Raw genomic sequence first — 13,244 nt, 5'->3', positions numbered from 1 at the left:
CAATATTTTCTGAGGAGTGAGGGATGTTAGGAGGAGGGGTACTGACTTTACCTGGGTGTAGGATGGAGTTTATGGAGGACCAGAATTGTTTGGGGCTGTGTTGTGAGGAGTCTAGGGCAGACTGGTAGTATTGGAATGTGTCCTGTTTTATTAGTTTTTGACTCTATTGAGTAGTTCTAGGAATTTCTGTCTAGTTGAGGGGGTTTTGGTTTTGCGCCAGTGCTCCTAGGCTTTATCCCTGTTTTTCATTTCTGACTTAGTGGTTTTCTGTAGCCATGGAGAGGGTTGTGCTTTGGTTCTGGAAAGTCTTATGGGGGCATGGTAATTAAGGATGCTCAGGAAGGTAGTATTAAAAAATTCAACTGTGTCATCAAGACTTGAGGTACTTTAGAGGATGAAAGTTACATTATTTGAGGGATGAGATGAATGTGAGTGGGTTAAAATTTAGTTTTTTTATGTATTTGATGGTAGATGACAGGTTTAGCTTGGTATAGGTATTTTTTGAGTAGGAATGTTGGGGAGTGATCACTGAGGCTATCTGATAAGCAGCCTGTTATATATGACTTGGGGCTCTTACTGACTAGTATCCAATCCAGGGTAGTGTGTTTGCTGGAGTTTTTATTTATCCTGGTTGGTGACTGGACTAGTTGTGTGAAGCCATGAAGGTTTACATGATGGGTTGGATGGGTGCCAGAACAGGATTGCCAGTCAATATTGAAATCACCTAAAATGATAGTTTCTTGGGGGAGATGGTGGGTAGACCAGCTGAGGAGGTTTTCTAGTGGAGGGATGTTTTGGCCAGGTGGGCAGTAGCATCCAATTATGTTGATGGTTTTGTTTTGGTTTATTTTGAGGTTGGTATATATTATTTCTTCATCACCTATTTGTGGAGCTGATGATTTTAAGATCTGGATGTTTAGATGCTGTTTAAATATTATAGATACACCGCCTCCTGTCTTGTTTAGCCGGTCTACTCTTGGCATGCCGTAACCTGTAGGGAGTATTTGCTCACTGGTAATGTGAGATTTTAGCCAGGTTTCTGTCAGGATGACTATATCTGGGGAGTACAAATATATGGTGGTATGGAGTTCATGGACTTTGTTGGATATACTTCTAATATTTAGGCTTAGTAGAAGGAAGTCACATGGTTTTCTATTGGCTGTAATATGGGAGAAGCTGTGGTTTCTAGCCTGATTATGAGGATTGGGGTTGGAGATGGTAGAGCCAGGGTTGGGGTGGATGTTTCCACTTAGAGCTAGTTTTGATATGCATGAGGTTATTAGTTTTCTCAGTTTTTGAATGTGTTTGTTTATAAGGGAAACTTTATGATTGTGCTCTGTGGGTAATAGGTATGGTGGGAGGGTTACTATGTTAAGTTGTAGGGATGCTTTATGTTTGAGTAATATAGTTGGTAGAATATGTGGGGGTGCATAGGGATGGTTCTTGAGTTGGTGGGAGGGGAGATGAGTGAGGGTGAGACATGAGTGGTGGTGTGAGTAGTAGTACAGTGGCAGTGGTTGAGTGGGGGAATGATGGAGCTTTGGTAGGATGTAAGATATGCAAGGAGAGTGCATGCAGTGAGCATAGGTAAAATATGCTTGTACATGTTAGTTGAGGAGGTGTGATAGTAGTGGGAAGATGGAGGAGGTAGTGTTGGGTTAGTGTTGTGGTTGGCTATTGGAAAGATGGGAGGGGTTTGTGAGTGTAATAAAGGTGGGACCACTGGTCAGTTCACAGACAGGTGCTCTGTGGGTAACACATGAAACAAAAGACACCACACACTGCCCAGTCTGCAGAAGACCCTACAGATGGGGGTTTCCTCATAAACATAGCACTGATATGGCAGCTATTAAAACATGTAGGACAGCCATATCCACACACACCCTGTTAAACCAACATTACTCCAAATGCAGTATAGCAGCACTTACAGTCTGTAGTCAGATCAGGCACATCACCCTCCTGTGTGTTGCCCTTTTTCCACAGTGTATGTTGTTAGCGGTAGATCCCCAATCCATCTGAGATGCTGTTTGCCAAACAACGGATCGAGTTCCTGCTCACAGTGAATGTAAAGGCCCAACACCAGCATGATGTTCCTAGATATTGGAGTGTGTTTCCATGCAATTGCATATGGGAATGTTACCACAGCTGTTCCACATGCAATCAGCTAGAGGAGGGCTGCAATTCATGCAGAGGCCATCAGCTAATCATGAACAACACTTAAAATACACATGCTGCTGCCTAAGCACAGCAGGTGTAATTCTCCACATCCACCAGAGAGGGAGTGAGAGAGAAAGACAGAGGCTAAGAATAGTCAGGGAGGGGTGGAAGAGTAAAACATAAGCATGTACGTGTCACACCCCTACCAGTACAGGGTATCAAACCCCTGACAACTATGTAGTGCTATCACATGTCTATGCAGTTATTGGATGCACCACATAGGTTACATGTTGAGGAGCCTTCAAAATGTATGTGTGATGGTGAGTGACATTTGCAACAGGGATATGATAGCTATATGGTAGGTGTAGTACACGTGCCTGTCCACATGAACAGGTGCCAGCATTAACACAGCCACACTCTCACAGGGACGCACACACATTGACACACTTGGCAGGGCCAGGAATACAAATCATCACTAGTGAGACTGCCACAACACATTACAGTGCAGGTATCACATGCACCACAGGGGTCACACGGAGGTTATATGAGCAAAGGGTATGTGTAGGTGTCTGACATCAGACAGCATTCTTCAGTATGCCAATGGGGGCTGTAGTGAGCGCAAATGTGGTCATACGCATCGTACAACACACACGCAGACACAGGGTGCCAGTACTGACATGCATGGGTGCATTACTGCACAGGTGTGTTGTGGTTGACTGTGCCAGTTGGCTAAACAAGGCTAGGTGATGGGTATACCTTGGCATCAGGCCACATGACAATGGTCTTCATTGTGGCTCAGGGGTGTAGTGTCTGGATCTGACCACACAGGTGGGTATTGTAGTCACCATCCAGTCACCTGGGTGATTATTGCGTGTGGCCAATGCTGTGCATTGCTTGCCATGTATGTGTTCCTTAGTCCATGACATGGATGATGTCTGGGATGTGCACACCTCCCACATGTATGTACAGTGACATGTGAAACTATACCTGGGGTGTCTGGCCCATGTTGTGTACACAGATTGTTATCATCAGATGTGCCAGTCCTGGCCTCATGTGGCAGGAACTGTTAATGGATGTCAGGTTGACCCAGTAGCATATGTCCATACAGGGCATGTTTTCAGGCATGGTATGTCCTTTATGGGTCACATTTGAAGGCACCACAGGTGTTGCAGGTGTCCAGAGGGGAACATGGGGAAGGTGCACCGTCGGCATGTTTGTGCCTGTTGGACTGATGGTTGGGGTGCCATGCTCACTGTAGCCCACTGCAATCACACCATGGTTACTATCAGTGGACAATATGCAGGGTACTACCAACATAGCAGCTGTTGCTTAGGCAAGTGTGTGTGTGTGTGTATGAGACATGGTTTGAGAGTGTTATCTGGATAATACTATGGTCGCTCACTTTGTTTGCCTGGCCTTGATGTCAAATGTAGGGGTATGGATATGCACCCAAGCCTCTCGGCTATTTCACATCTGTTATCCCTGTAAGGTGGACATTGTGATATATACTAAGGCCACCATATAAGAAATTTGCAAAACCCACTTCCCATTGACACCAGTTGTTACACACTCATGCCCATCTCCACACAGGATACAAATTACAAACACAGACACACACCTGTCATATCTGGCATTAGAACTTTTACCTAACTAGTTTATTGCACTACAGCACTACACAGTTATAGAATGTGCCATGGATATTACTGGAGTACTCCTTCCCTAAAAGTGTATTTCACAGTGAATGACATCAGCAGGATTGCCAAAGTAGGGCATTTGAAGTGTAGTGAGTGTGTTTAGCCTAAAATGCATTGCTCCCTACACAGACATAGAAGCACACACATAACATCTACAACTGCTATGTGTGGGGATAGAACCCCTACTAGAGTTCTATATCACACTACAGCATGAAGCAGTTATAGGACGCACCACAGGGATAACTGGAGTACTCCTTCCCTAAAGGTGTATTCCACAGTGAATGACATCATCAGGATTGCCAAAGTAGAGCATTTGAAGTGTAGTGAGTGTGACTAACTAAAACACATTTTTCTATACACAGACAGACACACACAGTTGCCAAGTCTGGGATTAAAACTCCTACCTATTTTATCACACGACAGCAGTAAGCAGTCATAGGAAGTGCCATGGAGATTACTGGGCTACAACCTTCTGAAAGGTATATTTCAAGTTGGATGACATCAGCAGCCTTGCCAAAGTAGGGCATTTGAATTGTAGGGAGTGTGACTAGCCTAAAAAGCATTGCTTTCTACACAGACAGAGACAGACACAGACACACACACACACAATCAGTTGCCAAGTCTGGGATTAGAACTCCTATCTAGCTTTTTTATCACACTACAGCAGTACACAGTTATAGGATGTGCCATGGAGATTACTGGGCTACAACCTTCTCAAAGCTGTATTTCACAGTGGACGACCTCAGCAGGCTTGTCATAGTAGGGCTATGGGGAGGCCAGTGTGTGTGCATGGGCCATAACCCATTCATCTAGGGGTTGACACACCAAATGCGGGCACATGCAGGGCCATATTCCACAGGTACGTGTATACAGCTACTAGATGACTACTTCCTTGTACAGTCATGTTGCACAGCTAGCACTTGCACCACATAGTTGGTACTGCTGACAGATACCATTGGCTAGTATCTACAGTGAGTGACCTCTGAACCTCATGTGGTTGTAACCATTTGGCTGTGTGCTGGGTGGGACAGACCTGGATGGCTCCTTGTCACAGTCACTCTCTTCCACACATCTATGTACATCTACTTTTGGATTATTATAGTGTGTTGTCTTTGGATATATATCTGTATTCATATCCACTGTGTGTGCAAAGCATGAGTTTTGCATACTGAGGAGTGTCTGCACTAACATCTGCAACTACCAGATATATCTGGTCCACTGTTGTTTGCAGACATGGGCTTCATGTGTGTAGGTATGTGAGCATGCCCAGTATGACCTTTCAGTATGTTGTTGTCTGACATTCCCTTCATTTCTCTAAGTATGTGACCATGCCCTGAATGCCCTTCTGTACTGCATGTGTGGATTGATTCCAGGTAGCTTGTACTCCAGTGCAGACCTTTGTGTTGTACACCTACAGGTAGCAAACTGTTTCTGCAAGGTATCCGTCAATCATTTGGCAATATGGGGACAAAGTGTCCAGGGGATAGTGTGTACTGTAGGTGATTGTGTCTGTGCTGCTTCTGCTACATGGTACTGCTGTTAACACAGATTTTCAAACATGTGTACTGTTATACACTGTGATGTTTTCTGTCCTCATGTACTGTCAGGTGGACAATCCTGCTCACAATGATGTCTTGGGGGATAAGGATGACTGCAGCTGTGTGCGGTATTGTGGGCAGATGCCTACATATTCATGGTAGGTTATGCCATCCTGGAGGGGGTGCTGCAGACACTTGCTGCTGGGTCTGTGTATCCAGTTTAATAACTTGGTACAGTGCTGGCAGGGGATCCCATACATGTACATCCATCAGCATGACAGTATAGCCTTATATTTCTATGGCAATACCACACAGCTGTACAGATTAACACAAGTTACCCAGAGGCAGGGGCCATGAATCAGGACATTACCCCTATTGTGGTATACAGGCAGGTCTGTAGGCACCCATTTATGTGTTTATAGCCAGGGATAGTGTGTGCATACAGATTTGTGTCAGACCATGCACATTCCATGCTGCCCACGCTCCCACCCCCCCCAAGTTATTCTCTCCTCTTCCTTACATTATGCATACATTCTCAGATACTTTCCCTGTTGTTATCACCCCATCATGGCTGTGTGTCAGTGTTGGTCGACTGTTAATGCAGTGGGACATGCTGGACATGTTACTGTGGTTTGTCCACAGGGCCTTGCATATGGCATATGTGGAGTGTGTTGTGTTGTTAATTGGGTGTCCATGACATAACACACATTGGCAGTACTTGTGAGACACAGGCCCTTGGCAGAGGCCTGTGGGGCATTAGCTGTTGATGCAGACCAGATGTGGCAGGCTGTTACATTCTGTCTATCCTACTGTCTCAGACTGCCATACAGTAGATTCCCCTGGGGTGACATGGTAGGTGTACTAGGTGTTCATGCCACTACCTTCTATCAGCTTTGATCGGTGGTGTGGATGCTGGCAGGGTGCTACCTACAGCGGGTGACACACCTGCATGGGACACCTGCACTGCATGCTGCATTCTTTTGCTATTGCCATATACAGCTGGGGTCATATTGTACCCATTCCCCACAGCAGGGGTACAACCAGAGAGGTACCTGTGGGTGGTGTTTGCATGAGCTGGGTACATGTGTACTATGGATACTACTTGCATCTGACACACAGATATGCAATGGGCATTCCGGTTATGCTTGCATGTACAGGTACATCAGCTGTTTCCCAATACATCAGTCCTACCTCCTTTGTGATATGCTAGTGTTTGGGCAGACAACAATGATATCCCCTACTGCAGGACCAGATTATGTGATGCATTTCTGTTTGTACTATTCCAAGGGTGTGTCCAATTCACAGTGACACAATATATACTGTATGCCTGGGGTGCTTTCCCCTGTGTACTGCTTGTATATCTAGCCCAACAGCCATGCCATGTCAGTCTTTCAGATGGTGACACATATTGCCACCATACATTTGCAATGGCTTACAGCTAGCTTGTGTTATACTGGTGGGTATTGTGTTTGTCCCTGTCATCAGTGGTAGTGGGCAATGGCCACCAGGTCTTATCTCATCATGCATACATACCGACCACTCTCGCACAATATGAAACACACAGCAACCTAACACACACATATCTGCATATTGTGCAGATGCTACAACCTATCCTGCCACCCTGGCCACCTCTGTGCATCTGTGCTCCACTGGTATTACACCTACACATACATGTTCCTACATTTCTACATAGGGTTGTGGGGGGGCACACCTGACTGTTATGACATGTGTACATTGGATTGGGGGCACACCAGACAGTTACTACATACATGCATATGGTTGGGGGGTGCACACCTGACTATTTCTACATTTCTACACAGGATTGGGGGGGCACACCTGACTATTTCTACATTTCTACACAGGATTATGGGGGCACACCTGACTGTTTCTACATTTCTACACAGGATTGGGGGGGGGCACACCTGACTGTTTCTACATTTTTTCACAGGGTTGGGGGGGCACACCTGACTGTTATTACATTTATATGTAGGATGGGGGGGCACACCTGACACTTGTACACATTTGCTATGACTGTACCAGTATGTCAGGTACTCAATTTAATTATGTATTCTAACCTATCATGCTGACTAGAGGCATACCAGTGTACTACAGGTCTTAGCTTTGATTGACCTACATATTATTTTCTGACTTCCTACCCTTCAGAACTAGAATCCCACTGCCTGACCTGCTGTAGTCTATCTGTGTAGGCCTGGGGGGAGGGAGGTTACCCATAGGCATCATTCAGAGGCCATAGCACAGCTTTTGTTTGTGTTTGTCTACAGCTGTCCTGCTGGCTGTGACTGTTATTGGGCATGTGAAGCCCCTGACTGGCATGTGTGAGTCACTTACCTTGTGGGTGTCCTAGTATTGAGGATGGTTCTGCAGGGCTGCCTTTGTCAGATGCACATAGTACACTCCCTACACATGGTTGAGCACAGGTAGTGTCATGCTTCGCATCCCTTTTACTGTATGTGAGAATCAGAGAGCCGTGTTATTCCCTGGGTCCCTCCTGTGTCAGTGTATGTGCTAAGCGTTGCCTCTTTGCCAAGGCCAGCACATACTGGGCATGCCTCCTTCTGCCTACTGGGGCAGGCTCAGGTTGTTCCTCCTCCAAGTCACTTTGTACCTGTGCAGGTCTTGGCAATGGTGGGGGGCTGTGTGGCCCTGCCCCCATTCTGTTCCTCCTGCATCTGTTTCCGCAGGATCATATTGTGTAGCATGGCACATATGATGACAATTTGGGTACATGTAGCTGGTGAGTACTGCAGGGCTCCACCGGGTGTGTCCAGGTACCAGAACCATGACTTGAGCATCCCAAGCACATGCTCTATTATAATTCATGTCTGTGCGTGTGCCTCATTATGGAGTTCTTGTTCGGGTGTAATGTGCATTTCTGATGGGGTGATCAGCCATGGCTCCAGTGCGTATCCAGCATCCCCCACTAGGTGACCATGAGGGATATCCCTGTTGGCAAATTTCTTGTACAGTTGCATCAGATGCCAGATGTGTGAATCATGATAGCTTCCAGGGCAGCCAGCACGCACATTCATTATTATGCCCTGGGCATCACACATGACCTGGCATTTGATGGAGGGTAAGCCCTTGTGGTTGATGTAGACCCTACTGCGCTCACTGGGTGGTGCTTTGATGCATATGTGTGTGCAGTCTATAGCACCCACTACCTCAGGGCATTCTGCTATTTGGTGGAACAGTTGCATATTGCTGGCCAACACCTCACGGTTGTTGGGGGAATATACATGCTCACCGGCATGTGCTAACATGCCATCCAGGAACTGCTGGAGTACTCTGGATGCTGATGCCTGTGAGATCCCCATCATATCCCCAATTGGCCTTTGGAAGGTACCTGTAGCTAGTATTCTTAGGCCTACACATACCTTGGTATCCACTGGGATTGGTACCCCTCTGTTAGTTCTGTGTGTCAGGCATGGCCGGCACAGCTCAATGATTTGGTGTAGGAGTTCCCTGTCCACCATATAGCTCTCCACTATCTCCAGCTCATGTAGCCCCTGGTAGGTTACCCTGGGTCTGTACACTCTTCTCCATCTCCTCACTGTGGGTTGGTCGACAGCATTCACATCCTCACCACCCTCAGCCTGTTTCACAAGTTGTTGTATGATAGCTATTGCAGCCCCTATCATTTTGTTGTTTTGTCTGTTAAAATTTCACCGCTTGTATACACCGGTGGTGTAGAGCATGGGAAAAAACAGAGTGGAAGGTGTTTGCATAGTTTATAGTAGTGTTCTGGGCTGGGCTAGTCTGCTGCCTGTGTAATTGACTGATTCTGATTCATTTCACCTGCCAGCTATGCTAGTTCTCCTTGATTAACTTCTTACTACAGTTTTCCCTTCCCATTGCTTTCCTGTTTATGCCCAGGGGCACACCACACAAACACATTGCTCAAATGTGCACAGAGCTGCTTTTTCCTGGTTTACCTTTTTTTTTTTCATTCAAACCCGGTGCACTGCATGCACACCCGCTTAGGTAATGTAAAGAGTGCTAGGCAGACACAGACACACGCCCTTGCCTAGCTGTGCTTAGCTAAGAGCAATCCTGAGCCACAGGGCTCAGTTCCACTTACAGTATGCCTGACACACACCATTATGATGTCAGAAAACTCCTAGGCTTGCACCAGGCTATTCCTGCTTTTACACTGTTGGGAGCTGACTAGCATGCTGGGGAAAGCTGGGATTCACTATCATTCCCCTAATTTGCAAAGGATTGCCTGCTAATACATAGTTACATGTCTCACACTGATCCTCCCCCCTTAGCAACCACGACTCACTGGCCATGTTGACTTCTGTCTGCCATTGACTTTAATGGTGGAATAGTGATTTTAGTTAGAATGCTTATTTAGGTTTTTTTTCTTATTTTCCCCCCATCCCATTTGCACACTGCTGCCCTACACTTAAACAGCTGAGATCGGCTAAAAAAAAATAAGTTGATTTTTTTTTATTTTTTAAGCTGTTTTCAATGCCAATGGCCTTATACTTGGCTATTGGCATGCTTCCGGAATTATTTGACTCCTTTATTTGGAGCTGTCACTGCTCCATTTTGTTATTTGAAGAAATGTACTTGGTTACTAACCAAGTACATTTCTACAGATTACACTAGTCCTGCACAGCCGGTTTCCAGCTTCATGGATGACAAATTCAGCTCAATTGCATGGATTTCTCCTACAAATGGGATAATTTGCATACAGGGGCTGAGTCCATGCAGGACTAGTGCAGGAGTGCTCATGCATGCCCTTGCAGGCTATTCCTGGCTCACACGGCAGACATATTGCCTGCTAGAGCTCTTGCACTAATCCTGCATGCCGTGCAAGGCTTGCAGAATCCAGGGGAATGTCTTTTCAAGATACATGTGCCTGTAATTTAACAGAAAAGCGCTCGTGTCCTATGTGTACAACATTGTATAACAAACAGATTGCCTGTACTTATTACACTTTGGAAAATGTTATTAATCAGTAACTATATTAAACTTTTGCTTACATAAATTACTTACATTTCCACCACATTCACTACAAAAACCTCCTAAAAGATTATAAATTCTCATCTAATTTCTCAGTCAGACTAGAATCTTATGAAAACAGCCTGAATAGATTTTGGCTATTTACATTCATATTCATTATCTAACAAGGCAGAGTTACAAAGCAGACTGCTAGTCTATATTTTATGCTGAAATATGTTATGTTAATGAAATTGTATGGGCCAGATTCAGGAAGGCTTACACGGAGTTCAAGAGTAGTGTAAGCCTCCGTGTAAGCCTCCTGATTCAGGAACAGCCCAAATCTCCGTGTAAGAGACAGCTAACACGTCTCTTACACGGACTGGGCATGGAAATGCTCAATACCTCATTTGCAGCTCAAAGATATGCAAATGAGGTATTTGAGCGATCCACGAAGCAGAAACCAGTCCGTGTAACGGACGTGTTAGCTGCAGAAATGTACTCAGCTGACAACTGAGTACATTTCTGCAAAATTAAAACGGAGCTATGTCAGCTCCAAATAAAGGGTGCATATGTTTAATTAAGCATGCCAATGGCCAAATATGTGGCCATTGGCAGGAAAAAGTGTTGCAAAAATAAATTATATAACTTTTTTTTTTCACGGGATTTATGTGTTTAACTGCGGCGCACACCAGCAAACGGGTGCGCTACCTAAAACTGAAAACCGAAGCTTATAAACCCAGACTTGTGGGATTTATGTATTACATGAAATGTCAATGCAGGGACTTGCAGACCAAAAACAATATGGCCTCCGTTTAGTGGTTGTCAAGGGGGGAAGCTCCGTGTAAGACATGTAACTAGTCATTACTAGGCAATCCTATGTAAATGAGGGTTACAATACTGAATCACACTGCCACATAGGTAATGAGCACTTTCTGAGTAGTTTAAGACTTAGAGAAGGGGGAGGAACAGAGTAAGAGGTAGGTGACATCACGGGGGGGGGAGGATAGAAAGAAATGTACCAGATTGGAGGGCAATGTAAGGTAACAGATGACAGACAGACATCAGGGAGGGAGGTGTGTCTCAACAGAACACTAGGAAAGTCAAGAAATTGAGGGTATACGCTATCCCTACACTCAAAGTTTCTTGATATATGTGCATGCGCTGCGCGTGTAAGGCAGGTTCAACATGTGAGAGCGTGTTGCAAACTTTTTACAACGGTTTGCATGGGCGTGCACGTGTGTAAGGCAGTGTGCGCGCGTTTTAGCATGAATCAGCCTAGCTAACACCGTGTAAGGATGTGTGCGCGCGTGTAACACCGTGTAGGGATGTGTACGCGCGTTTAAGTGACTGTGAGCATGTTTAAGCTGGTGTGCACATTGCTGCCCTTCAGGAAACAGAGAGGAAACAGGAAACAACCAAAATACAGGGAAACTGCCAGGAATACTGCTGGAGTTAATTGGTGGAAACAATTGGAAGCAGGCAATTATGCAGACAGACTAGAAGCCCAACCCAGCACTTAAAACACTGCAAAGAGCAGTGCAGGCTGTTTCTCACAACAGATACTGAAAGAAAGTAAGCTATCAGAATTGAAAACTGAAAAAAGCTGAACTCAGAGCAGAAATGCTAGGGGCTGCCATAGCTGTTATAATCAGACATAGGCGAATTGCTGAGGGTGGTGATAATGCAGATGCTGACAGACAACCCAGAGTGAGGAGAAGGAGAAGAGTATACAGGCCCAGGGTCACCTACCATGGGTTACATGAGCTGGAGATAGTAGAGCTATAGAGTGGACAGAGAGCTCCTGCAGCAGATTGTTGAGCTGTGCAGGCCACGCCTCACACACAGAACCAACAGAGGGGAACCCATCCCAGTGGAAACCAAGGTATGTGTTGGCCTAAGAATACTAGCAACAGGTACCTTCCAGAGACCAACTGGCGATATGATGGGGATATCACAGGCATCAGCCTCCAGGGTACTGCACCAGTTCCTGGATGCCATGTCACCACATGTCAGTGATCATATATATGTCCCTAATGACCGTGAGGTTGTGGCCAGCAATATGCGTCTCTTCCAGCAAATAGCGGGATACCCTGAGGTGCTGGGTGCAATAGACTGCACGCACATATGCATCAAAGCACCAGCCGGTGAGCAGGGTAGAGTCTACATTAACCACAAGGGATAACCCTCCATCAACTGCCAGGTCGTGTGTGATGCCCAGGGCATAATAATGAATGTGTGTGCTGGCTGCCCTGGGAGCTACCACGATTCCCACATCTGGCATCTGACGAGCTGTACCAATCATTTGCCAATGGGGACTTCCCACACGGACACCTAGTGGGGGATGCAGGTTATGCACTTGAGCCGTGGCTGATGACACCCATCAGAAATGCACACACACCTGAACAGGAACGCCATAATGAGGCACACGCACAAACACGTAATATCATAGAGCGTGTGTTTGGGCTGCTCAAGTCACGGTTCCGGTGTCTGGACACATCTGGTGGAGCTTTGCAGTACACACCAACTACATGTACCCAAATGATCATGATATGTGCTATGCTACATAATATGATCCTGCAGAAACAGCTGCAGCAGGACCAGCACAGGGCTGGGCCAAACATCCCCCCACCATTGCCAAGGCCACCACAGGCAGGGTGTGACTCGGAGGAGGAACAACCTGACCTTGTCCCAGTAGGCAGAAGGAGGCGTGCCCAGTATGGCCTGGCCTTGGCAAAGAGGCAGCGCATAGCACATACGCTTGGTCAGTAGGAACACTGGGACTGATACCCGCTCTGACTCACTCATACAGTAACAGGGATGCCTAACATGACACAACCTGCTTCCAAACGTACAGGGAGTGTAGTATGTGTATCCGACAGAGGTGGCC

Source organism: Protopterus annectens, chromosome 11.part0 (assembly GCF_019279795.1).
Source record: "Protopterus annectens isolate FY-2018-M chromosome 11.part0, PAN1.0, whole genome shotgun sequence".
NCBI classification, from domain to species: Eukaryota; Metazoa; Chordata; order Ceratodontiformes; family Protopteridae; genus Protopterus; species Protopterus annectens.
Note: the sequence above shows the minus strand (reverse complement) of the source record.